This window comes from Astyanax mexicanus, chromosome 8 (assembly GCF_023375975.1).
Source record: "Astyanax mexicanus isolate ESR-SI-001 chromosome 8, AstMex3_surface, whole genome shotgun sequence".
Taxonomy (NCBI): domain Eukaryota; kingdom Metazoa; phylum Chordata; class Actinopteri; order Characiformes; family Acestrorhamphidae; genus Astyanax; species Astyanax mexicanus.
This window is the reverse complement of record NC_064415.1, coordinates 22,762,920-22,785,126: the sequence shown is the minus strand read 5'-3', so window position 1 is coordinate 22,785,126 and position 22,207 is coordinate 22,762,920. Positions and strand designations below refer to the sequence as shown.

The 22,207-nt window shown below is 36.8% G+C and overlaps 1 long non-coding RNA gene across 1 annotated transcript; it reads right to left on the bottom strand.

The window, feature by feature from the left end:
* Positions 1 to 9,539: 9,539 nt before the first annotated feature.
* LOC125803973 (uncharacterized) lies at positions 9,540 to 10,823 on the bottom strand. Its single transcript, XR_007440435.1, has 2 exons — positions 10,582 to 10,823; positions 9,540 to 10,392 (listed from the first exon to the last, which is right to left on the bottom strand). It is a non-coding gene; the product is annotated as an uncharacterized LOC125803973 (long non-coding RNA).
* Between the last annotated feature and the right edge of the window lie 11,384 nt (positions 10,824 to 22,207).

The window sequence follows — 22,207 nt, the reverse complement described above, 5'->3', positions numbered from 1 at the left end:
GAGACACATATGGAATTTTTATGTTGTAAACTAAAAGTGTGTATCTAACTGAGACGGTGATTTGAGGTGATTTGGGATGAGCAGCAACTGTTGTTCAGCACCTCCTGGAACTCCTTCAAGATGCTGAGAAATCTATTCCAGGTGACTCTCCCTCATGAAGACACTGAGATTAAATTATCAAGAGTGTTCAGATCTGTTCTCAAAGCTTAATGTGGCTACTTAGAATCTACTTACTTAAAATCTAAAACATATTCTGTTTAACACATTTTGTTTACAGAATAACAACACATGTGTTCCTGTATAGCTTTAATATAGTCTTCAATGTTAAATTTTACAATGTAAACAATCATAAAAAGAAAGAAAACACATTGCATAAGAAGAGATGTGTCCAAATTTTTGACTGGTACTCTATCCATAATAAACATGGTTTTTCAAGAAACCGAAGGGTCAATATTAATATTGAAGCAACTGTAACCCTCAGATTTTAGCTGACTCCACCCTCAGCTCAAATTTAAAAAAGGCCAAAAAATGTAAAGGGTAGTTTGGGAGGGGCACTGGATGATGTATGGGTTTAGAGGCAAGGCAGGAGTGAGAGCTGATTGGCTGAGCTGGACACAATATCATCCTTGCCTATAGCACAGTTGAACCTGAGAGGGCACCGCAAAGATGGAAATTATCATAATAAAAGCATTTTTAAAGGTAAGGAAATATTTATAAAATAATAAAGAAGTAGTGGTATGCCGTACAACTTCAAAGGAACACATTTCAGCTATTAATGGAAAAAAATATGGTTTAGGTTTTAGTGGCTCTTTAAGAAACATCATGATCAATCATGAAGAACAGCGAGAAGAATTAAAGCCCTGCAATTCGCTTTTGTAGTTTAATACTTTATATCATTTCAACATTCAGTGACAAAGTTGCTGTTTAATTTCCTTTGTTCTCTCCTCTGTTTAAAAAATGTAAATATTACAAATGGTTTCATCAAATTGAATGTGAGTAGCTGAAGGAATAAAGGGAATACAAAGTTCACCATTAGTCTGCTATATATATATATATATATATATATATATATATATATATATAATTTTATCACAGCTTTAGAAGCCTGCTTTAAGAACATTTAATTTGCTCTGGTAATTGCATTACGTTTCTGCAGGTTTTTAGCTTGGGTGGCATAAACTGTTTTAAAAAGAATTAATCCAGCCTTCCAGATTGTGGCATAATCATGAATTATTTTCTATTATTTCACAATTCTCCAGATACGTTCTCTCACCTTAAATGAAGGGATTTTTATTATTCATTGAACTATGGGAGCGTTACTATTAAGCTTTTTTCTTCCGCTGCTCCAATCACATTAAAATGAAATAAGTGAAGGATTTGTGTTATGTTATTTATAAAATTATTATCTGCTAAGCTTTTAATACGCATGCCTGTCACCTTTGACAGTGTCACATTAGCATGTGTTGGCTTGGCGTTAAGGCTCAGAAAATATTAGCTTGAAGGAAAAGGAGGAGGGGGGGATCTCTGTGTTTTGAGGGGAATTATAGGGAATTGGCTCTCAATTTATATTTCATGGCGTACCTAGCAGGTTTAATTACAACTGGAACAGAAATATTCAGACATAAACTGCCTTAGCGCAAACGACTCTCGACAGCAAATAATAAGAGTTCACAAACACCGAGGGCAGCAATTTCATTTATCAGAATTCAATTCCATTGTCCCTGTATTGTGTCCTGCTTCACAAATAAGAAACGGTAATTACTGTTTTGTGGAAAGACACTTCGTTACCGTCTCTCAGATCTAGTTCAGACAGATTAATATATAATAAGACGAATGCTTAGAGAGTCCAACATGTTTCAGCTTTCACAAATAGGTGAGGCTGATTTGTTTGAGATATGACAGAAAAAATATGGATTTTTTTGTAACATTCTATTTGTTGTGGTTATATTGTGGATTGCAGTAGCCCTTTTTTAGTGATCTAAAGCCCATGGTTTCGGGAGTAACAGAAATAAATCAATCAGTGTACCAGCAATCATTCCCTTTAAGAGCCAGGTGCGCTCTGACTTTGGCACGTTGATATCTTAACAGCGCAGTGCTTTTATGCTGACCTGTGCATTCACACTGTTAACATGTGCCAGCAGGTAATTCAAGGGAACAGCAATGTTATTTTGTTCTTTATCCGGAGACAGTATGACACACAAGAACAACCAGGCTATCCTAGTTTTGCTGGACGGCCACTTGTTGCATAGAATTATAATTAGAATCAAAGATATTTCAACAGTGGAAATGCTCTTATTTTGAAGAAGTTGTTGTGGCATTAATTGCAAACATAACTCAACCCCGGCTCTCACAGCCTTATGGTGCAAAATATACTATATATTCTAGAATCATAGTAATAATTTGAGCAAGGCCAGAAGCCATTTGCAACATGGCAACGATGCTAATGGCGCAGAAATGATGCTAATGATGGTGAAGTAGCCATTCTCACACAGTGTTAGCACTGCTAATGGTGTACTAGCGATGTAAATAGCAATGCTAACAGCATGGTAGTAACACTAGGTGAGGTACACAGTAAATCCAGTGTTAAGTTAAACATTTTACACTCTCATTGTTAATTTAACACTAACAGTGTTGGGGAATTTAATGTGTAGCTAATGACACAGTAGCAGTGCTGGGTATCTTATATATCTGCTATAATCGGCTGCAGAAAATTTCTTGTTCTTTAAAAAAAATATATATATATATTAATTTAGATTCAATTTTAGATTAGCTGGTTAGCAGCAGTTCTGATTTGGGACAGTCCAGCCCATTAAAAGTTTTACTCTTGCAATCTGAGCGAGCCTGACAGTGTAAAAGTAGTAAAATACATCACGGCACAAAGAAATGCATTTTAGAAGACCTCAGCAAAAAGTTGGACAATGAGCCTCTGAAAAGGCTGAAGCTTAGCAGCTTTGAATAGGTTTAAAACTCATTTCTAAGGATCTGGAGCTCCACCAAACCACGATCAGAGCTTTACTGCCCAAGCAGCTGTTAATCTTCCCAATAGTGGCCCTTCAGCCAAAATCTCTACCTGAGCCATAAGTCATAAAGTCATCTGGGAAGTTACAACGTATTCAAGAGCAGCTAAAGATCTCCAGGCATCTGTAGTTCCTTGACTCTATCAGAAAGACAAAATGGAATTTGGGGATGAACGAAAACCTCTCTTTTTATTGAAAGTTAACATTCAAGAATATAATTCTGAATATACTGTGTAAAAAAACTGTTTCAAATAATAATATTTATTTATGAACATATACAACAGGAATTAAAGTCACCATTCATTAAAATTATTTAGTAAAACTTTACAATAAGGGTACATTAATTAACAGTACTAATTATTGACACTAGTAATCAAGCAACAGTATAATACACGAGAGGAAGTGCTATAACATAATATTGGCACTGATGTGCTGCGGTCGTAGGCCCAAGGCCGCAGGCCAAGCACGAGCTTATCATGTATTATTGTGATTATATCACAGTTCCAATATTGCTGTTTTTAAAAATATATTGAGTTAAAATGTGATCTCTTTGGTTATGAACAGTGTTGGGCACGTTACTTTGAAATGGTAATTAGTTATAGTTACTCGTTACTTCTCCAAGAAAGTAACTGAGTTACTAACGGAGTTACTCCACTGTAAAAGTAATTAGTTACCAGTAAAAGTAACTATCGCGTTACTTTTTATTATTCGCCCGTCAAAAAAAAAAAAGACAATCAATTATGCATTTACTATTATTATTAGAAAAATAACAAACGGAAATAAACCCAAAACCCAAAATTACTAAAACTTGTAATACTGAAAAAAACGGAAAAAAATGAAAAACGCGTCTGGGGATGAAATTAAACAAACCAAGCCACACTCAAAGGAAATATGTATATATAAACAAAACAAAATAATGGACAAAAACAACAATCTAATGACCGTTAAAATGGTATTAATATAACAGTTTCACCAAAAGAGAATAGAGGTTAGATCGGGCCCAAAAAATCCGACCCGACCCAGCCGGGGCCCGTGCACGTTCTGCCCGAGCCCGAACCATGAACGGTCATTATGAGCCCGAGCCCGATCCGCCCCATAAACTGTCTGTTTTCGGGCTGATTGAATGATTGGAATATAATCAGAATTATGTTAATTAACACTGTAACATAAAAAGATAGAACTATTATTTAATTTAAATGATTTTTAAGAACAGCTACACACAATGCTGCAAGTCAAACGCGGAGGAGTTCACGTGCGCCCAGAGCTACGTGATCTCCTGTTTCTCTTTCATCTGCCTGGCGCTCATATTGTAATCCCATACATAGTTCTGCAGTTTCTCAGTGTTTTCTGTCGTATTTTGCGGCTAGCGCGAGCGCTTTACACAAGAACTAACAGACCACGAGGTGCCGCGCGCTCGGCACAACACCGCCCGCTGTACAAATTTCGCTGTACAAATTTTGCTGTACAACAGCACTTATAAATAAATTAAACACGAAAACGAGGGTATTCTATCAGTAATACTCCCAACACTGGTTATGAACACTGCTCGTGTTAAAATAGTTCCATTGCTGCTCTATTTGTAGCTGCACTGTTTGGTTTGTAAGCGCTGCATCATTGCTAGGTTGCTAGGTTACCTGTATGTGGTGGAGAAACACATGGAGAGTTTTGGTTACAGTGCATTACAGGCTGATAATGTCACTCATAAAATCCCTCTTAGTCAATCACATTGCAGGGTTGGAACTAACTGTGGTATAATAATGTATTAATGGTTACAAATGTGTAAACTTTTGTCTTCACACTATAATTAAAATTTAATAATGTTTAATAATGTCTTAACTAGGGGTTAGAAAAATATATAGATATAAAGTTTCGACCGCATTATACAGTATCAATATTTGCCATGAAATATAATTTTTTAAAACATATTTTATTAAAACAAAGGTGCTTTAAACTCCCTAAGACTCATCCCCAATTTGTCTTACTAAAGTTACTGCTTTATTACTTCACATTGTGGCGCTAATCAAATGAATAGGGTGCACCTGCAGTGACGGAACTGTCAAAATAAATCCGTAATTCCTGGTATTTAGGAGTATTTTATCCTTTTTTAGTAACACAGATGTCATGAAGTATTATAGAGAAATGTTGCAAAATCACGGTATCCTGATATCATCGTTATCATGGGCAATGCATCTTGATATTATTGTATCGTGTATGGGTTAGCCATTTAGCATGTTTATTGCATTATCTTTTGTACTGTAATTTGAGACCCTTTTTGTAGGTAAGTTTTACCAATTTGTTTGTACATGCAGTTGAGTTAACAGAGAGTTCATGTCCGTTTCTTATATCTACTTAAATGCTGCTTAAATGTAAAACATTTAAGACATGTTCTCCAGTTTTTGGGACATTCCAGGATTTTGGTACATTTCAGGGGTGGTCACGTCTGAAAATTTGATCTTGAATTTGATCATTTTTAGTCATATTTTTATTAAAAACAGGTAATAGACTATCAAAAAGTTTCAAAGCAGTTTTTTAAATTAGATTCTGCAATATATTTGGTAACTTACAGTAACAGGGTTGCGAGTAACAGGGTTGCAAATCTAGGCTAAGTTGTGGTTTACCCCAGGAACAGATGCTAGCTGTAAAATGTAGCTATGTTTACAAGATCAAGGACAAACATGGTTATATAAGTATATAAAGTAAATTTTGACTCTACTCATTATTGTTCTTATAATATGAGTAACAGGGTTTCGAGTGACACACACAACTTGGACAAACATATTTGGACGAAACACTTGAAAATTGTTAGAGCACTTACACTTGGGCTGCGTCCAGAAACCCCAAAAGTGTCTCCTTTTTCCTACCGATCCTCCTCCTCTCCTCCGTGACCCGGAAACTGATTTCGTGACGCCATCTTGCCGCCTGTCCGAATACCGTAGGAGACGAAAGAAGCCGCTTAAAATTCTCCTGTAGTAAGCTTCCATTGAAGGATACATCAGTGTATCCTACTCCGGAAGACTTTTAAGGATTTTCCAATGACATCACTGCATCCACGCCCACAGAGCACGCGAAAAGCAGTGCGATGAGCAGGCAACGCCCTAATATACGTCATAAACATATTAATTAACTAGGTTCCTTATCTAATTATACAGCCAGTAAAGCACTAATATATGTTTTTGTTTAGATAAGCTGTATGCTCAGTAAAACATTATTAATGTTCCCATATTTGTAACATGATATATATATATATATATATACATACACGTATATACGTGTATGTATATATATATATATATATATATATATATATATATATATATATATATATATATATATATATCTCACTGGCCAGAGATGCGGCCAAAATGCCTGGGAGTAAGCAGGATTTTATCGGAATATCTGAATATTTAGCTGTGTGACAGTAATGTTCCATTGATGCTGTTTCATCTAATATTTTTTCACTTCAACATGTATGCAAAATATAATATGTATTATTATATTTATTATTTATTAAGATTTGTTATTTGTTTTATTACATTCAATGAAATCATATTTTACTATTAAAATAATTTAATATTTACATATGCAACCTTCATCAATGGCTAATCAGGCTGCACTTTGAAGCTTGATCTCTAGAATTTGGAATTGTGTTTATTGATCTCTCGTTTTTATTTTTGTATGTGGAGCTTTATTCAGAAGCTGTGATTGGCTGGGCAGGATCCGGCATGTGCTAAAAGTGAGCGTTGTGATTGGCTCAGTTCATCGGTAGTCAACATCCTATCTAAAAGGGATCAGCTGTCCCATTTCCCCAATTACAGCTCCTTCCCTCCGTTCCTCCTCCTCCTCTCCTCTCCTCGATTCCTCCACCTTCTTCCGGGGTAGGAGAGGAGGAGTAGGAAAGGAGGAGTAGGAGAGGAGGAGTAGCAAAAGTTTCTGGACGCAGCCACTGTCTTGCCATGTGGGCAGAAAATGTCCTTGTGATGTCACTTCCTTTGTGCTAGTAGACAAATATTTTTAACTCTTTCTCTGACAGGTAAAATTCCTTATGATAACAGGGTTGAGCGCATGTTGTGGGACACAACTTAATAGCATAAAAACTGTAACATGCAAAACAATGTAGACCGAAGTATTTGTTTTCATAAGTAAAGGAGATGCATATCAACAATATACAAGAGGAAGTCATTTATTTAGAGCTTATTTTAATTGTTAAATTTGCCAAAAGATTTGGTCATGCAATGTGTGGGACAAGAGAAAACGGCCATTTTTTGAGGTGGTCCAAAGGTATTCGGTCTTTTGAATAATATCTAAGGAGCTTATTTTTCCACCAGATTGTACAGTTTGTCTTATAACAAGTACATTTTTCACAAAAAAATAGTCATTTAGATATGTTGGATACGTACATTTGAAATTTAAGTGGTGGGACAGGATATGTACCAAAATCCTGAAATGTAACTTTTATTATATATCTCCATGTATTAGGCTTTTTTGTGGTCAAAGTAGCGCACTTATTCACCCAGGTCAACCGGGGCACAAGGACACTCATCTTAATGACTCACCTAAGTAAGTGGTGATCATTTTCCTTTAATTATTGTTGATTGCTATCATTAGATCTTAGCTTCCTATCTCACGCACACTCTAGCTGGCTCAGATTAATGACATTGTCGTGGAGACTGTTTCTTAAAGCTAACCGGCTTCTAGTTTTGAGTGGCACTAAAAGAGGGAAGGGGAAAAAAGGCCTAATCAGGCAAAGTGTCCCAAATTCAAATCTATATTTTATTAGACATGAAGCTCTTAGCAGCAGAGACAAGGCAAACGCCTTCACTTAGAATCAGTCTCACTCGATCCATTTTAATCAAATGATCTAATTTTGGGGAATTCCAACAAGCTTGATATCATGGCTTGAGCTAACTGAATCTGCAGAAGAATTAATATGTGATCATACAGTGGGTTTTATATGAAACTGACAGTGAAATTTAAAGACCACTTTAGTTTCTGAATCAGTTTCTCTGATTTTGCTATTTATAGGTAGATGTTTGAGTAAAATGAACATTGTCGTTTTATTCTATAAACTACAACCAACATTTCTCCCAAATTCTAGTTAAAAATATTGTTATTTAAAGCACTTATTGAGAAAATGAAAAATTGCTAAAATAACAAAAAAGACGCAGAGCTTTCAGACCTCAAATAATGCAAAGAAAACAAGTTTATATTCATAAAAAAACTAAATTCAGTTAAAAAAAATCAATATTTGGTTGAATAACCCTGTTTTTTTCCCCATTTTCTCCCCAGTTTACAAGGTCAAATACCCAACCCACTTATTAAAGCTCCCACTATCACTAGTGATGCTCCAACACCAGGAGGGTAAAGACTAGCACATGCCTCCTCCGATACGTGTGAAGTCAGCCACCGCCTCTTTTCGAATGCCTTGTGCTGGTTGACATCACCTTTTAGGAGTGATGTGGGAAGAGAGCGCCATCTACCCACCCAGAGAGAGCAAGGCCAATTGTGCTCTCTCGGGGCTCTGGTAGCTGATGGCAAGCTACATGAGCAGGATTCGAACTGTCAAACTCCTGATCAAAGTGGCATGTGGTATGTTCTCCTCCACCAGTCTTACACACTGCTTTTGGATAACTTTATGCCACTCCTGATGTAGAAATTCAAGCGTTTCAGTTTGGTCTGATGGCTTGTGATCATCCATCTTTCTCTTGATTATATTCCAGAAGTTTCGAATTTGGTAAAACCAAAGAAACTCATCATTTTTAAGTGGTTTCTTATGTTTTCCAGAGCTAAATGAGAGATAAACAAGAGATAAATGAAGAGGCAGGATGACAGCTCTAATTTTCCTTCACATTAGTACAAAAGTGTGACTAACACTACACAGGGTACTTGTTAGCTACTACTTAGTGAAGAAATAACAATTATTTTAGCAATCTATAGGCGGGACGTCAATTACGCTTGATTTAGGGCATCTCGGTGTGTCTTTGGTTTCGTGAGGCCTCAAAAAATACTCAAAAAAATACTAATATGTGTTTTGGGTGTAGCAAGAAATAAACCAATAAGCATGTCACCTGCCATTCTCTTTAAGAACCAGGTGCACTCTGACTTTGGCACGTTGCTATCTTAACAGCGCACCACTTTGCACGTCTCAGCAGAGGAAACTGACCTGCACGTTCACACTGTAAAGGTGCACCAGCAGCTCATATAAAGAAACAACAATACTATTTTATTCTTTATTCTGTTTATTGTTGATGTAAAAACTGGATTTGCATGCTGCAGCACATCCGTGTGAGTCTGTAGATCAAGGAATGTAAAATGGATGTGCCCCCATTTATCTAGTACCCACTTCATCAGCGCTTGCTCAAACTCAAACCGTGACCATGCTGGCATGTCTTTATCACAAGATAACACCTCATAGCTTCTACAGATAAGGGCAGTCTCAAGCCTTCCCCTGAGGTAACACTTCATAATCTATAGACCTCCAGTATTCCATGATTGCTGGTGTTTCAGTGTATCACTAAGAATCACATGTATGTGTAACACCCTGCCTAACCACTTATGTATTAAAGGCAGGGCCCTGGGTCCCAATGATTATTGGTACAGACTAATGCATTTCAAATTTTGTATAAACAAAATAAGTAGACTTAGTATACTCTATTTTTTAGAAATCTCTCCGTTTCACACACTCAGCCTATTTTAATAGAGATTATTCAAAAAGGAAAATAAAGAAATATAAATAAATAAATAACCAGTACTTAATGAAATGAACACTCTATTAACCAAAAAAATGAGTTTTAATGCTTAGCTACCTTTCTTTTACTCAGATTATTGTATGAATTTTGGCAGATCAGGTATCACAGGTTTTAGACATATGTGTTGCAGCTTATCCAGTATACTAATTAACAATAATTTAACCCAAAATATTATCCAAAAAATGTAACAGCTCTGAACAAATAAACAAAGAAATACCTAACTTGTGGGCCCACACACGCACACTCACACACACTCAGAAAAGTAATAGAAAAATAAAAGAAACAAAAAGTTGCAGGCCTGAGTCGTGGCTTGGGTACGGTGAGGCTCAAAACTTTAATAGCCGCTTCACTTACTTAAAGTAAGCAAAATAAAATATTTGTTTGTGCACACTCAGTACTCACGACCTCTCTAGAGAATGTTCTGGGTGTCTGGTGAAAGCAGGACGACGTAGAATCAGCGAAGTTGTAGTTTAGGCAGTCTGGCAGTAGTTTAGGCAGTCTAGTAGAAGTTTAGGCTGAGAGCGATGCTCATGGAATGGTGGAACAGCCAAGAAGTCATGAAACAGCTCCCTCGTCAGCTCTCAAGCTCTATGTAGCTCACTGGGCTCGTCAGAAACACTGTCCGTGTCCTGTATTCACATAATCAAGCTTAGCTAGGCAGGGTTTAACCATATTTCAAGCACAAAAGCAGCTACAGATCATATTCAGTGTTACTGAGTTAGCAAACACACACCATTTTGACTAGCTTACAAACAATAGAGTGTAAAGAGTTACTAATTGGACAAATCTTATATAAATGTGAACAAATCCCAATTTACCTCATCAAAGATGTCACAAAAAGTCACACAAGTGGTTTAAACTGGCCGTTAGCCACATTTTGGACTTATATTGAGCACAAACAGCTCCTGTGCTGCATGGCTGACTCTGCTTAGTTCTCGCTCCTTCTCTCTCTCTCTCCTGCTGCCCCCCTGCTGCTCACAACGCAGCTGCTAGCTCCACCCACTTCTCAAGAGTTCTGACTGACAGGAAAAATAACCAATTATCTTGCTCCAAAAATATATATATATATTTTTTTTTTTAACAGAAGTTTTTTTTAACAAGAGTAAACACAATTATTTATTAACTACCGTGAGTGAGCACAAAAACTTTTATACAAATAAAAATGAACTTGTTTTTAGAATTATCTTAATTTACATAACTTGAAAATTAAACAGGGCTACATATGCATCAATCTGCTCTGTATATAAATTAAATGGATTTTATATTTACAACAGTAAAAAACCAAATAGAACATAAACTAGAGAGAAAACCTGCATCTTGAATAGTAAAATAGTAAAAACATCATGAGTAAAACACCTGTTTACTAAGCTAGAGAACACATTGTTTTAATTTAGTCTAAAAGCTAAAACTGTAGCACTGAATTTAAGGTTATTTTGGGTATATTACTATTTTACAAACAGCATTAGCTTTGCATTTTCTGAAGAATGTGTGGAAATAAGTCTGTGGATAGTATTTCCGACTGGACTAAATCTTTTCTTTATATGTATTTTTCTTAAGCTGCTATACTGTATATGCAGGGCTTGTGGCTTGAACCGACAGATTTCTGCAACTGAGGTAAACTCTTATATATTTTTTTTTCTATTTCGGTCTTAGCTCACCAGCTTACTCTAGCAGAATTTCCCCTCTGTCTCACTAATTCTGTTTTTTGCTTGGCTCTGCACGCAAAACAGCTCATGTCTTAAAGTTGCTTCACTTGTTCGTGTGTATTTCAGTGTGTGTGTAATGTTTTCTCTACAGCCAAAAAAGTATATATATATATATATATATATATATATATATATATATATATATATATATATATATATATATATACGTATATATATATATATACGTATATATATATATATACGTATATATATATATACGTATATATATATATATATATATATATATATATATATATATATATATTCATTGGAGGCTGATATAGGATATGCTTAAAAATACTTTTTCCTTTTAGTAATATATTACAGACTGCAGTCCTGTATCTGTTTCTCTGAATACTTTATTATAAGCCTTTTTTTTACTCTGTTCTTCAGTGGTCAGAACCCCACAGGATAGATCAACACACAGCAGCTATGGTTTGATGATTTGAGTGGTGTGGATCATTCTCAGCACTGCAGTGATACTGAGCTGGTGGTGGTTAGTGTGTTAGTAGTGTGCGTTGTGCTGTTTGTGTGTTGAGTGGATCAGGCACAGCAGTGCTGCTGGAGTTTTTAAACACCACAATGTCTTCTCATGTGGGATATGCAAAAAAAACAAGCTCCTGGGAATGCATACTTAAGTTGTCCACTCTGAATAAAATGTCCATGGGTGTATTTAGCGCTGCAACTAATCACTATTTTAATAGTTGACTAATCTAACTAACTCGTATTTTTTTTTTAGTTGATTAGTCATGCCCTCCATTTGTGTTTCCTATTGGTGAGGCTCTTCATTTAATGCATGTTTTACTGCATCCTGACAACTAAACCTTTTGGGGCTCTAGATAGATTTTGCAGGGCATTTTGATAGTTGACAAATCTATATAAAATTACATTGTTGTTTTCAGGAAATTTTACTTAACCCTTTCCAGCATGATTTTCATATTTGTTGAGAAAAAACAAATATATATATATATACTTACTTACAGAAAGCTTTGGGATCTCTGTTGATATTTCCTTTAAAACAAACAAAAAAAAAAAAAGAACCACTGCTTGCCATGATTGCCTGGTTATATACCTGCAAATAAAAAAAAACAGTTTTAGTAAGAACATTAAAAAAAGCCAAAATAACAATAATAAACACAATGTAAGGACAATGCAATAATCAAAAACATGCTGTATTGCATGAAAGCAACACAATGCCATCCATTCAATGTAAATATTGTATTGAAAAAATGTAAATGTTAACAGAATGTATTTATTACTTTATAAGTCAATTTTTTTTATTTATATATTATGTGTTTAAATATTAGTATTTACTTCTTTTAACATTTTTCTAACATACATGGGCTTATTTACTGCTTGCAGGTGAAAATTCAATGTTTTTTTTTTTTGCTACTTTAAGTATTAGTAATGACTGCCTAAAAGTTTTCATTGCAAAGCATTCAACATGAAAAATGTACTGTGTACTGATCATCTGTGGCAATCTTAGATATTAGGCTAGAGTAATCTTCTGACAGTGGGTTTTTAGACAGGCTTTGGGAAGGAATTTTTGGTGGTCCTGGCAACCCTGGCTGCAGCTCATGGTAACTCTTTATATCTTTCCAAAGACAACAAAAGCACTATATGTGAAACATCAATGGTGAGAATATGTTTGAATGTATAATGAGCTGATGTACAATGAGAGCTATACAATTCAGCGTTAAAAAAAATATTAAATTCAATGTTGTCAATAAACTTGATTAACTGTTGCAGTACTTTAAGTATTCAGTAGACAGATGATAAGCTATTAATAGTGGAAGGCAAAATCCGTCTGTGTCCAACGCAAATAGGGAATGGGGTTGGATTTGTATGTTTTTTTTTTTTTTTAAGAAGATGCATTTTCTAGATGTTTAGTCAAATGTAAGTAGATCACCTAAAGTGTACTAATTAAATAACATGTCTTTAACTGATAAGAGTGGTCAGCTTTCAGGGTGAAGCCCTACTTTTCTAAGTCATCATAAGTAACATCTCATTTATCTTCTTAAATTGTTGAATTCAGAAGTTATAAATAACTGGATTGTAAAAAAAAAAAAAAAACTACAACTTTGAATTGAGTAAATGATTGAAGCAGCTATGCAGCTGCTGGATCCCACAACATGTGGAACGTACAGCTGCACAACAGAGCAAAAGTGCACAGGCGTGACCCAACAACACAGCAGCTGTTTGTATACAGCGCTGTACTTATATCGCTCCGACGTCTCTTTAGCTGTGCCCTGCTGCCCTGAGCGGAGTTTCTTAAGATCGGCTTGGCTGTTAGAGAGCTTGTTCAAAGTGGGCCTCACTCCACCATGTTGTGGTGATCTTTGTGCTACAACACTTTTAGGATGCTGGTCCCCAGCCTCTCTTTTATGCCGTATGTGGAGATGTGTTTTCAAGTGCCTTTTAAAATAAATCTGTGATGCACAAAGCATCATTACACACACACACACTCTCTCTCTCTCTCTCTCTCTCTGTAGCTGAAGGCTCTCTCTTGGCCCATATTCAAGCAGGGCGAGTTCAGAACACTTCTCATCAGCGAGCTCAGCTGGGCCGTCCGCCTCCTCCACTTATGCCAACTATCTTTAGAGTCAGTGCAAACTCAGCACTCTTTCTGCGAGTACCTTTTAAAACATCAAATGCAAGCCTGCAGGGTCCCTTTCAACTCTGCGAAAACAAAAAGTGCGCAAGAAGGGAGGAGGAGGAAGAGGAGGAGGAGGAGGGGAAGGAGGAAGGAAGGCAAAGTCAGAAATGGCGAGAAAAAGAGCAGAGCTTGGTTTCTGGTTCAGTAAGGCATGCTGTAATCTGTACTCTAATTTCACTTTTATTCTCTAATTCTCTGTTAGATATTTTTTTTTTCTAGTCATGGGTCAGAAATTTGTTCTGAATCAGTTTGAATAAAATGAACATTGTTGTTTTATTCTATAAACTATAGACTACATTTCTCTCAAATTCCAAATAAAAATATTGTAATTTAGAGCATTTATTTGCAGAAAATGAGAAATGGCTGAAATGACAAAACGATGCAGAGCTCTTAGGAGTTCAGAAATCAATATGGTGGAATAACCCTGTTTTTATATCACAGTTTGCATGCATCTTGGCATGTTCTCCAATTTCAGTCAGTGGCGCACCAATTTTTACCGTTGCCAAGATACCAATACACAAGAGAGTTACCCAAGAACACATCTCACTTCCAGACTAGCATGCCCATTGGCCTTAATATATTCAGATATAAGCATCTATGCTATTTAACGAAGCAAGGTGTGAAAATAAACTGTTTGCAGGGTGTAAGGTAGTAATGAGCCTCACAACACACCTTGCAAAGGGTGTAATATAAAGCCCAAAGTGTGTGTGTGAAGAAATCCGTAATCATTCTACAGCCCTATCTAATTACAGTGCGTGGCAGTGGACAAATAGCTATTTTATTAAACGTGAGGTGACGAAATTCAGAGATGTCAAACTGGATGGGACTAAAATTACCTTACGACCACAAAGTTCAGCGGAAAAAAGTAAGTAAATAAAATAATAAAATGACAGAGGACCGCCCATAAAAGAGGAAATTACCCCATGACCCATTGAGAAACTAATCCTGTCCAGAAAGGGCTTTTGAAATTGTATGGAATTTTGTCTAGAAAGCCTGGTGTCATGGTTTGGTTACACTTTTTAGCCCATAGTTACAGTAATAGGGTCCTGTAATCAGAGGAGGTTCCTACATTTTAAGAACTTTTAAGCCATCTCAAGAGTTTGCCTCAAAACCAAATGCTATGCCATGATAACCAGCCATTAAACATGCAAGCCTGCAGGGTCTCTTTCAACTCAGCGAAAACAAAAAGCGCATAAAGAAGGAGGAAGATGATGGACAATAATAAAGAAGGCAAAGTGGAAAAATGGTGAGAAAATGAGCAGAGCTTGGTTTTCGGTTCTGTATTCGGGTATTTTCCTAATGATGCATCAGAAATGTGATTGATATCTTGATTATGCCTGTTTACGAGCCTCTATTGGTTCAAAGCCTTTACTATTGGCCACACCAGTCAAGCCTGTCAACCAATAAGGTTTTGCTGGTTGAAAAGATTGGGCTTACTGGTCATGCTGGTCAACCAGCTTGGTCAGGTTGATCATATATGTTGGCCAGCTACACCATCAATCTCAAAGGAAAACATACTGTAAATCTAAGGTGATCAACCAGCATAACCAGCATAAAGGTAAGCGTTCTCTGGCACTTTTCTTCAACGCATGTCGCTGTGCTGGATCTCTCGGCTCGCCGCGTGTGGGTGTGTCCGTGACGTTTTTGAATTCAAATGAAGCAACCGATGTAGTTAATCATAAGTTTAATATTTTATATTTTTAGTAAACCTCACTGTGATCTATAGTGCTATAAATCCATATCCACCATTTTTTGCCTCTCTTCTGTGTTTGAAAGTCACCTGTTCTGTGTGTGTTTGAGGCCCGTCTGTGTGTGGCGTGGCAGCCTGCTGTTCTCTGATTGGCTGGACACAGCGCGGCGGTCGGATTCATTTAAATAAAGTTGAGATCTGCTCAACTTTCTTGCCGGAGGGCGGGGCTGCGCTCAGCGCAATGCAACCCAGCATGCAGCGCGGCATGCGGCGTCTCTCTCCTTATTGAAATGAATGGGACGCGTCAGGGCCCGCACCGTTACAACTAATGATGCAATGCTATGAGGCTATGCTATGTAACATGTCTGCTATTAGCCAGTTAGGTGATGTGAATAAGCTAATCAAATAATTAATGCGCCAAAAGAAGGTAGATAACAGGGTTGTATTGTAACACTACAGTCGTGTAAAACTATCTATTCCAACTATCTATTCTAACGATCTACTCCAAACAAAGTTGCCCTCAACATTTATACACCAACACAACTAACAACACACAATCCTCAGCAACATTATTACACGGTTTGACCTTTTTTTTTTTGACGGTTTGGCTGAGAGGCGTTCTGTGAGTGCCGTTATCAGCCAGTAATGCACTGTAACTGAAGCTCTCCATGTATTACTCCACCACATACAGGTAACCTAGCAACAATGCAACGGTGCAGCGCTTACAAGCCAAACAGCGCAGCTACAAACAGAGCAGCGATGGAATTATTTTAACTCGCAGAGTTTTTATAACCAAGCAGATCGTCTTTTCTCGTCGCTTTAACTCAAAATCTTTCACTAAACAGCGATACTACCGCAGCACAGCAGTGCCAATATTACACGTTATAGCACTCTCTCTTGTGTATGTAACCTCTCTCTATGCTATGTAACATGGCTGCTATTAGCTAGTTAGGTGATGAGAATAAGCTGATCAAATAATTAATGCGCCAAAAGAGGTAGATAACAGGGTTGTAATGTAAAACTACAGTCGTGTAAAACTATATCTACTCCAAACAAAGTTGCCCTCAACATTTATACACCAACATACTAACAACACACAATCCTCAGCAACATTACTACACGGTTTGACCTTTAGCTCGCTCTTTGGATGTTTTTACAAATTACAAAGTGTAGAGTTCTCTTATTTTAGTTACACATCATTATGTGTTGATAATTTAAAGAGAAACAGTGGAATATTTCTCTTTTTTTTGGTTTAGGTAGCATGTACGTTTATTGATAGTGCCCAATGATCTGGCTAATGAGTCAGTGTCTTGAGGAAACTAATGAGGCTCAGTTTATTAAGCTGAAAGTTTTTTTTTTTATTCCTCCCTGCTGAGCACTACTTTCTTTTATCAGTGTGATCCTCTGTAATAAGGAGCTTTGACGCTGCAACACAAGATGCCATGCGTGGGAGTGCTGCGACGGTTTGAGACAGATGAAGAATGCTTTTGAATCTTTTATTATTTTGTGTGCTTTTAAGGTAATGCAGGTAAAATAGGATTAATGTGGGTATCTTACTCTGGAAATCACTAGAGGCCACAAAACAATGATAAAATAACATCAAAATGTCGTTAAAGGACCTGTAAGGGCACGTTGACAGATCAATGTTATTATGTTAATAAGGTCCTGCCACTATTGGTCCTTCTTTTTAAGAACGCCCACATTCTGATGCCCATTTCCAACAGGAAAATGCTTATCCACATGTTGTTGGATGTGGTATCAGCATGCATATGCTGTATTATACCACAGTTAGTTCAAACTCTGCAATGTGATTGGCTGAAAGGCGTTCTGTGAGTGCCGTTATCAGCCAGTAATGCACTGTAACCGAAGCTCTCCATGTATTACTCCACCTCATACAGGTAACCTAGCAACAATGCAACGGTGCAGCGCTTACAAGCCAAACAGTGCAGCTACAAACAGAGCAGCAATGGAATTATTTTAACTCAAAGAGTTTTTATAACCAAGCAGATCGTCTTTTCTCGTCGCTTAAACTCAAAATCTTTCACTAAACAGTGATACTACCGCAGCACAGCAGTGCCAATATTACACGTTATAGCACTCTCTCTCTCTTGTGTATTATTGCTTAATTATCACAGGATACCGTTAGGAACCTCTACAGTTTCTAGTCTGGGATGTTGTGTTACACATTACTTTTGTATGTGTTCCTAAATACATACATTTTAAATTATTTATTGTTCCTATTGTTAATATTCTTAATATTCTATTCACAAATAGCATTGCATTCTGATTCTACCTTCTAGGTCAAACTATTTTTTAAAGAAAAGTTAGAAACATACAAAGCAACATTTCCATATTTAGCAGGCATGCTATTATTTAATATGCATATTGCACAGTTTTTTTTTACATATTGGTAGACAAATGCAATGCTGGGAGTGCAGTGAAAAATAAATAACTTAATCTTACTTTCATTACGCAAATATACATATAAACATATAGTATATACAGTTCTGTGAAAAAGTATTTACCCTCCCCAACAAATTTCTTTCATTTTTGTTTTTTTTTGCATACTTATTTTTCAGATTAACAAACACATTAATTAATATCAGACAAATATAACCTGAGTAAATATAAAAAGCATTTTTTAAGAGATTATTTCATTTATTAAGGGAAAAAAAAATCTATCCAAGCCAACCTGGCCCGGTGTGAAAAAAAGTGTTGGCAATAACTGGCAAAAGACTGGAGTCTTTCACATGTTTTTCAAGGAATTTTGGCCCACTCTTTTTTATATAGTTGTTTTATTTCAGCCACATTAAGAAGAGTTTTTGAGCACAAACAGCCTGTTTAAGCTCATGCCACAGCATCTCAATCAGACTTTTTTCTAAGCCACTCAATTTTATTTATTTTTTTTGCCATTTAGAGGTGGATCTGCTGGTGTACTTCGGGTCATTGTCCTGCTGCAGAACCCAAATACACCTGAGCTTGAGGTCACAAACAGATAGCCAGACATTCTTTATTAAGATTTTCTGGTAGAGAGCAGAATTCATAGTTTCATTAAAGGTCACCTTCCGTCGTTTTTTCTTTCATTTTAAAATGTCTGGTTGTGGTCTCTAGTATGAATGAATGACATGTGAGCCGTTTTTGTAAAAAAAAAGTGCTCAGGTGTCTCTGTATAGCTCTTTTTTAATGGACTGTTTTAGGGGTGTGTCCAAAATGACCGGATTCCAGCTTTGCTCATGAATATTCATACATGCAAACAGCATGCAAATATCTCTCCTCTGATTGGCTAGGAGCACTGCGACGCCCCTCCACCGCTCTGCCGCTCACTGCCTCCCACCTCCTAACTGATGAGCGGTGATGTTGCGTCGCTTCAGCTCCGCCTCTGGGAGTTTCTCGAGCCAAGGTGGGCTGGTCTGTGAGTTTCTGCCTACGTAGGCAGAAAGATAATTCAAAATTCACCCGTTTTTCGGAGGGGGGGAGGGGGGATTTCTTTGCTTAGCTCCTGCAGACAATGGGGGCTGCAAAACAGTTTAATGTGCAGGTGTACACATTCAACTCGGAGAGACCTACTGTATTCCACAAAAAACAAGAAAAATCGGATTTTCGCGGAAGGTGACCTTTAATTACAGCAAGTTATCCAGGTCTTTAAGCAGCAAAGCAGATCATTAAACTACCACCACCATGTTTCACTTTTTTACTTTATAATGTTAGTTTTAATATGATGTTCTTTTTTTTCTAATTATGTGACACACATTTCACAAAAAAGTTTAAATTTTGTCTCATTATTCCACAGAATATTTTTTCCTAAGTTCTGGGGGTTATCAAGATGTTTGTTGGCAAATGTAAAACAGACCTTTATGTTTTTTTTTTGGTCAGCTGTGTTTTTTGCTTTGGAACTCTCCAATGGATATCACTTTCATCCATTCTCTTTTTTATTATTGAATCATTAACACTGACATTTACTGAGGCAAGTGAAACCTGCAGTTTTTTAGATATTGTTCTTAATTCGTTTGTGACCTCCTGAGTGAGATGTCCATGCCCTTTTGGAGTAATTTCAGTAGTCCTTTCACTCCTGGGAAGATTCACTAGTGTTCCATGTTATCTCCATTTGTGAATATTAGCACTCATAGTGGTTTGCTGGAGTCACAAAGCCTTAGAAAAGCATTTGTAACCATTTGTTCTGAATGATGTCACTGAATTTGTTGTCTCATCTGTTCTTGGATTTCTAGTGCATTTCCAGGAAATGGGGCATTTTCCCTTAATAAATGGAATAATCATTTAAAAAGTGCGCTACCACTTTAAAATAAGACCGCTTTATAAAGGGTTTATAAATAGTTTTAAGATTAGTTTATTATTGGTTATTAATTAGGTTATAAACTGTGGTGGAAAAATAATGACAGGAAGAAAGAAATATTCAGAGTCTCTGAGTCTTGATCAGAATGAGTAACAAGATTTATTGAGAAGCCACACGTAATGAATACAGAGTGAACTCCTGCCTTGCAAGAGGTGCCAAGCTCTCTTTATACCTTTTAGATCCTCCCATCCCTTACTTCCCAATTATGGGCACAGTGCCACCATTGTGACACGTTAACTTCTTCTGACATGTGATATGACATAATCCCTTAGTGAGCATATCAGGCTGGTTCTCAAAACATTGCAAGCAGAAAGGAAGATGACCCTGGCGCCAGAATTTGTAGAACAACTGTGACGTGCATTCCTTAACACATACACATAGCCAGATAGAGAAAACTCTTACTCAGCATTTCAAAAAAGCTCACTGAGGGTAGAATGGTCACAGTACACATTATCATCGCATAGAACAAAAAGTAATATCATTAATAGTCGTCATTGTTTATGAATCATCACACGTCATTGATTATGAATCATTTCAATAAACACCTTCCATCACACTCCCCCCTTTGATTCTGAATCAATAATGAAATTTTCTTTTTACAGCTAATTTTCTTTACCTTCATTAAACAAACGGTCTAGCCCAAATGCAGTATCTAACTCTATTGTATCTACTGTAACTTGCAGGAAACTGGCCTTTCTTCTGCATATGGCGGAACAAAAATTAATAGATATATATATTAGAAAAGAGTAAAAGTACATCAACAAATAAAATCTCGATAGGTCAACACATTCGCGCGCGAGAGAGAGAGAGAGAGAGAGAGAGAGAGAGAGAGAGAAAGAAAGAAAGAAATAAACTAAAGCCAGTCGAGGGCCAGAGAGAATTCCTCATACTTCATCCAAGCAGTTATACATTTTGCAAATGACACGTGATTGTACAGAACTTATCAATATGATTACGTCAGCAGAGTCCAGTTAACAGCATGTTGTCCAGTTTTAATGACGTGATTAGCTCCAGCCTGTCTCAGCAACAGATTCTTATCATGATGTTGTTCAGCACTGTGTCCTTCATGAACACAGCAGACAGTCCTTAAGTGTCCTAAAGTCTGTGAGAAGATGAGACAGAGGAAAAGAGTGGATGTAAAGATCTTCTGGCTATCTGAGGAGAGGTTTCCAGCACTTCACTCAGATAACTTGTTGTCTCCTAGTTCATATGCACTGGTCCCAGAACAGCAGAACAGCAGTGAAGCTTCTCTGCCACTCAGGGTCACATTCTCCTCACAGCTCTCACTGTTGATGAAAACACTCTGACCTTCCTGATTCCTGAAAAAAGTAAAAAAAAAAAACAACCTCCAAAGCCTTGTCATAGTGACAGTTAAAAAGAGAGCAGAGATCATAAGGTTATTAAGTGAATTATAATGTGAACAGTAAAAATAATAACTGTATATATAAATGTATAAAACATTTAAGAATAAGAGTGTGAAGGTGTGGTTATCTCCAATCACACCCTTCACTCCCCCCTTCTAGACCAAATGGAATCATCCAAGATTCCATGATGGTCTACATAACGCCTAAGAAGCCCCGGGAGTAATGACAAGTGTCCGCATACAGAGTATGAGAACAAGTGTTTCTTCATCTCAGCTGTGGACATGCTGGGGCCTATTGCACACCAGTCCCCACGCCGGACTCTCCCTGCCTCGTCATGCCCACCATGGATCTGAGAAGATTCATAAACAAATTTTACTACATTAACTTTCTCTTTTTTTTTTTTTTCCAGAATTACAACATGAAGTTTAAAAGTGTTAAAATCAAGTCAATGTTTTTCAACATTGTCACTGTTTTCGCTCTAGACTATAGAATACATAGTCTCAACATTTATTTATCAAATGCCTTCATATTTTCTTTTAACCTTTCACATTGTCTAATTTAATCTTCAACCACAATAATGTATATATTTTTTATACATTAATTAGACATTTTCTTACACTAGATGCTGAGAAGCTGATCTACACCTTTGTTTTGATTAGAGTATTGTAATGCATTAT